A 6,500-nucleotide genomic window follows, 5' to 3' on the forward strand; every position below is an offset into this window, starting at 1 on the left:
TACGACATCCCTCTTCTAATTTGTAGGACGTTATGTTGGATCCTAGCCTTAATATCTCATTTGGGTGTTTTATTAAGGACTCAATCAACTAAACTTGAAATTTCTCCCGTTTGTAGATGTCAAAGTCTGATAACTACGGTCTTCCTAAATCCATTGGAAAATGGTTTTCAACGTGAAGATGATGTTCCACGATTGGATTGTGGAAATGGAAATCATGCTTCATTTCCTCCACCTCCTCCAATAATTCTCCCTAACCCATGTGTTCGAAGACTTGAAAAGTTCAAGGTCACTCAAACCCTATTGGCAATGCGACACAAAGATGGAAAGTCTGTGTGTGCACACGTCTTAAGAATGAAGTCACACACTGACAGGTTAAGGATGTTGAGTGTCGATGTCTTAAGGAAGTTGGTTGTTGACTTGGTTCTTCAATCAGTTCCCAAATCATATGGTAAGTTCGTTAGAGAGTACTATATGATGGACCACGACGTGACCCTCATTGATTTGACGTATTTGCTTATTGTTGCTGAATCATAAATGATTTGGCACACTAGTGGAGCAAATTTTTCTGATAAATCAATATCCCAACCTTCTATGGGCAATGGCAACATTGGAAGTCCATAAAGGTTTTCTCTACAGAAGAGAAAGGTTGAGTCTGAGATAGTCCCTTGTACCATTCCAGAAGAATCCATGTGTTTATACTGCCAAAAGAAGGGGCATTGGTTACGAAGCTGCCCTCACTACCTAAGAGATCTAAGAGATGGGAGAGTCAAGAAGTATGACTTTGCTTTAGGTAAAATCCACCATCTAACTCCATTAAGTTCCTATTTGGAGATTCTTAATACATGATATGATAAGATTACATTTCGATGTTTTGAAGGATCGAAGAAAAGAAAGGAAGCTTAAAGGAAGGAGCAAGCTGGGTCTGATCGCGAAGAAATAGATTACGATCGCATGGATTCATGATCGGATTTTTGAGCTGCTGCTTAGAGTTATGGTAGATTGCTTAGGAATATGTAATAGCATAGTTTTCATTTACATTGTAAGGATATATATTTTTCCGCAATAAAATAAATTTTGATTTTGTCTTATTTATGTTTCCTTGCAATGGAAATTATGAGAATTGATGTCTATGTGTTTCAATTATAAGAAATATTAAGTAGATGAGATTCTTGGTTATATTATTTATGGTAGTGTTGTAGTTTTCTAAGTAAGGAAAGATTCCCATATCCCAAGTTTCAATTGTAAAGGATCTTGGAATCATATGATTTAAATCATGTGTTGTATGGAAATCTTGATACTTAGAAATTTTAAGACTAATTCCTTGACAATGAGTCAAGTAAAGGACTAGAAGGTCTGGTACACAATGTTGTGTGCTAGTCAACTCTACCATAAATAACAATAAAATTATTCGTCATGATTTACTAAAGGCTTAGTAAATATGGTTATGCTTACAAGATTAAGTATAATTCTGAATTATTGAAAAGTCTCAATAATAGCAGAACAAATAAGAAGAATCAATTAGGTAGAAAGATAAAAAGTTTCTCCAATCTAAGAAGAAGGGAGAGTACTTTTGTATTGTGTTTTATGATCATATTGATAATTGTAAGAACCATATTACAATTCATCCTCTAACGATACCTAAGTGCACTAGTTTTGGCTAAGAAGAGGAATTGAGAATTATTGTAGTGGTTGATTCATTAAGATGAATCATACTTCGTTCCAATATCGAATATTAAAGTTAAGATTGTGACATTGAGTGACACATCTTAAATAGGTTTATAACACTTAAATGTGGAATAGAGAAAGTTTTCTTATTCCTACACATTTAAAATTTGTAAGTTGTGATGTCATGAAGAAGACAAAGACCACCTAGAACAAATTAAGTTGAGTGTTAGTCTTGATAGAATTTCACACTAACACTTGAATAATTGTTTTGTCAAGGAATGTTCTTGACAAGAGAATCATATATGTCAAGAGGTTAATGGGAGTCTATATGATCTTGAAAACTTTTCAAGAACTAATCAAGAATAAACCTAATAAATAATCACTAGCACACGACTTGAGGTTTCTAACCTATCATGTTGACATATTCTCGTTTCTGTGTCATTCCAGTTTTAGTCAACTATGCATGTGAGTTCTATGAGTTCTCAATGGATTGAATATGGGAAACGCACCTTGATCAACGGAAAGTACATTGAAAGATAGGAGTAAGCTGCTCAATAACTTGGAAGAAATGGTGGGACCCTTGATAGCAAGAAATCAAGAATGAACAAGTTCTGTCCATAAGAGTTTGGATTTGTCACAAACGTTATCTTATGATTATGGTTCTGAAATATACACATGGATAAGAACGTATACACCATAAAATCTAAGTGTCATAAGGTTTCTCTCCTTCATGAAAATAATTGTGAGGAAACGCTTTCACTAAGAAAGATTTTGAAGATAACATTGTGTAATTTGGATTTCTCAAATTCAAATATGATTACGGCATCCCTCTTCATAGTTTGAATTGTGGGAAATGGCAAATGGGTCTGAACATTTTAGACTTATTGCTATAAGTTCTAGAATCGTTTAGACACACACATGAGTTATCTAAGAAAAGGTGTATGAGGTTGAGAAGCTTAGATAAAGTCTTATCGAAGCGTCTTAGTATTAGAAATATGAACTTAAGAAACTCAATAAGCATTGTTTTCTAGAAGTTCAACTGTTTTCTGAATACATCACTACTAGAAAAACAGCCTTTTACGACGCTCATTGCGCGTCGTAAAAGGCTCAGACGACGCGCAAATGCGTGTCAAGGAAGGCCCTGTCATAAAGAGAGACGACGCGCATTTATGACGCTCATTTACGACGCGCGTTTACGACACGCAATGCGTATCAAGGAAGGCCCTATCATAAAGGAAGATGACATGCATTCGCGTGTCGTAACCTTATGACGCGTGTGTTAATGACACGCAATGCGTATCAAGAAAGCCCCTGTCAAGAAAGGCCATGTCATAAATGAAGATGACACACATTTTTGCGTATCATAAATTTAAATGTTTAAAAAAATATTTACAGATTTACTAATTTTCAAATTAAATTTGTATTTAATGTCTCATAATAGAAAATACATATCATATACAAAATATACAATCCATTGCATAGAATTTAATGTCATACAAATAAAATACCATAAATAACAAAGATAATTCATTTCACTAATATGTCAAATACAAATAATTATTCCAATAGTGAGTAAATGTTATAAAAAAATGAACTCAAGAGAAGCACAATATACAATTGCATTATCTAGCTTACTATCTGCCAATAACTCTCCGTGTGTTTGCTTTTTGCTTGAGTCTCGTTTCCTCCAAAACTACTAGATACAATGGCTTGCTTCTTCCTCGTTACTGTAAGCAAAACCGAATTACATTAGATGCTAATGTAATTAATTATGTTGCTAAGGATAAGGGTGGGGCTACTAGAAAGACTTATTTATATTCAGCTAGAACATAAGTATCTTTATGAATCTTAACTAACATAAGAACAAAAGGCTTATGGATGTTAATACATAATAGTTCAGGGGCACAACCGTAAATAAACAATTAAATACTACATGTGGGTTTGTTGTTAGAACAAGGTTGCAAATGCAGCTGTAAACATGCATGAATTATAAACATCATGTAATAAAACTAATTGTATTTTACTCTAAATTCAATAAAACATTACAATTATTCATTTTTTAAAGTCTCAAATCTTTAATCTTGTAATTCATTCCACTTCCATTTGTAGTATGATGAATCTGAACACAGAAGTGAAATGGCAAAGAATTCTTTAGAGAGATATGCTCACTATTATGAACGTTGGGCTACTAACCAATCAGTATACAAGGGCATAATTGTAATTTTCTATATATTTTTAAATTTATGTTTCTGATACATAATACTTTGATTCTTTTTTTCACATTAACAGTCGAGGCAAAAAGCACTTGCGGATTTACTGCATATGCAAACACTTGCGGATCAGGGCATATCAATAAATCACACAAAGGTTTAATACATCCCTCACATACCAAATACCTGCATTTTATTATCAGTAAAAAAAACAATGTAACTACAAAACTTATAGTTATTATGGGTAAAAACGTGTTGCAATTTCCTGAAATTTGCTCACAAATATTGGGAAATTGAAGAGAATATTTTAGGTTTATGAATCTCACTTGATTTGGTCATGGCTTCCACATAAAGTAGCATTAGAAATAGCCCATGCAGCCTCCTTCTTGATGTCAAATTCTGCATTTTGAAGCAGATGAATAAGAGGGCCAATGATATTTGCTTCAATCATTGTCTGTAAAAATCACAAAGTAGATGATATATCAGTCAAGAAAATAAGGTTTGATGATTAAATCTTGATTAAAAAAAATTAAAATTATGACCTGAATCTACTCCTTGTTGCCAGCGGTTATGTTTGATATAGTCCAACAAGCTTCTTTCTTGATACTTTTTTTGTGGTTATTGGTCAACAAGTTGAGAAGACAAGGCAAAGCTTGATGATTGATTATATACTACAACAAACAAATGAAAGTGAGAAACGAATATTATGTTTATTTTCTATAATCTAAAAACAAATGCAACAATTTTCTTTGAGAAATATTTGAAAAGAAATGCTACCTGAGTTCGCATATCATCTCCTGTAACAATGTTACCAACAGTACGAAGAGCAGGGATAAGGACAGATGGAGAAGGGTGACTAAAAATATAGAAAAAGGTTAGAACTTAAAAAAAAAAAAGTTTTAAAGATCCTAACTTTATTCAAAAGAAGAAGAAGAAAAGACTCACTTCAATAGCTCAACCAATCTTGGACATACATTTGCTTCAATAATAGCTTGGATTTTATCATTTGTGCCATCTGAAAGATATGAAAGAGCCCAACAAGCATCTGTCAAAACTTCTTCATCGTTTGAATGAATAAGTTGTTGTAAAGCTGGAAGTGCAGGTTTTGTCTGTGAAAAGTCAAGACAAATCAGAATTCATCATTACAAATGTTGAAAAGATAGAGCCAAAAGAACTATGTGGGTAGTTTAGTCTTTTCAGAAACAAACCTGACTAAAAGAAGGTTGTGGTTTGCCTCTGCAAAAATTTGAAAGTTTCCATGTGGCATTTCGCAACATGGATAACTTAGCATGCTCGTTTAATTGGGATAGTAGAGGAATCAAAGCACCTTGTGCAAGTACAAGGTCACGACATTTAGGGGAATCACCAGCAACATTTCCTAAAGCCCATACAACCTAACATGTAGATAAAGTGAAATTGAAGTCATGATAATGAATTTGTGAATTGAGTTTATGAAATACAAAAACCTCTAAAAGATACCTGTTCTCTAACATCATCACTTGGAGATGCAAGAAGCTTTACAAATATTGGAACAGCACCATGATCAATCACCACTTTTGTGTGTTCAGATGTCCCCGAAGCAATATTAGTCAAAGCCCAAGCAGCCTCAAACTACAGAGAATATATATTGTTTATATAAAATACATGTAACTATTGTGTGTATTTTATATTATGTTACAGAGTGTTGAATTTCACCTGAAGTTGTGGGAAATCCTCCCTTACAAGAAACCCAACAAAGCGAGGAACAACACCAGATTGAATAACTTCTTCAATGGGAGGGTTGCGTTCTGGTTAAAAATGTAATGGATACAAGATAAGTAAACTCATAACTCAATGGAGTTATGCCTTTAACAGCTTCACTTATCATGTGAGGTGTCTCGGAAGCTAAACTGAAACCTAAATCATAACGATCCTCTGTAAAAAAGTTAGAAATAGATATAGTAGATATATAATTGAAACCCTCCCCGACTAGAAAAATTACCTCTCCATGCCCTAAAATGATTGAAAATGATAGTGGAGCGAGTACTCTATGACTACATTCATAATCATCACGGAAGATTGAGGTATCCATAAAATATGAAACGGAAAAATCAGTTTTTACAGAACACTCGCCAATCAGATGACGAATCTAACAAACATAGGAAGGAGAAGTGTGGTGAACCAGAGAGAAGACGAAGGATGGTGGGTGCCTGGGTGGTTGTCAAGCAGTATGGGGTAGAGAGAGAGAGAGTGAGAGAGAGAGAGAGACTTGTAGATTAAGACCATGGCGGATGAGGCATTTTATCAAACATGTTGTGTGCATCATCGATTCTTCCCCATTTACTGTATAAGTCGATTTCTCGATTTCTATTTCTCTTTCTCCCATTCCAGTCTCCGACTTTCTGTTGCTGTGATAGAGAGTTTCCTTTCGTCGCTGGGATTTGAATAGTGCCACCACTCCTCCGAAGGCTCTGAGTTTTCTCGGTCTAGGTCACCAGACCTAACGTTGCTGGCAAGGGCAGGCGAGGTGAGATTGTCGGAGATGAGGGGCTCCATCGGCTGGGTGACGCTGGAAAGCGTTGGACGGTGGGGCGGGGCTAGACGGAGGTCATAGGTGGGAGGCGCCAACACCAAGAGAAACGTCGG

At 35.0% G+C, this 6,500-nt stretch overlaps 1 pseudogene; it reads right to left on the reverse strand.

Annotated features, from left to right (window-relative positions):
• Positions 1 to 3,724: 3,724 nt before the first annotated feature.
• LOC145065027 (importin subunit alpha-1a-like) lies at positions 3,725 to 6,240 on the reverse strand (annotated as a pseudogene).
• Positions 6,241 to 6,500: the final 260 nt, after the last annotated feature.

Source organism: Lactuca serriola, chromosome 1 (assembly GCF_051521515.1).
Source record: "Lactuca serriola cultivar US96UC23 chromosome 1, Lser_US96UC23_V15, whole genome shotgun sequence".
Lineage (NCBI taxonomy): Eukaryota > Viridiplantae > Streptophyta > Magnoliopsida > Asterales > Asteraceae > Lactuca > Lactuca serriola.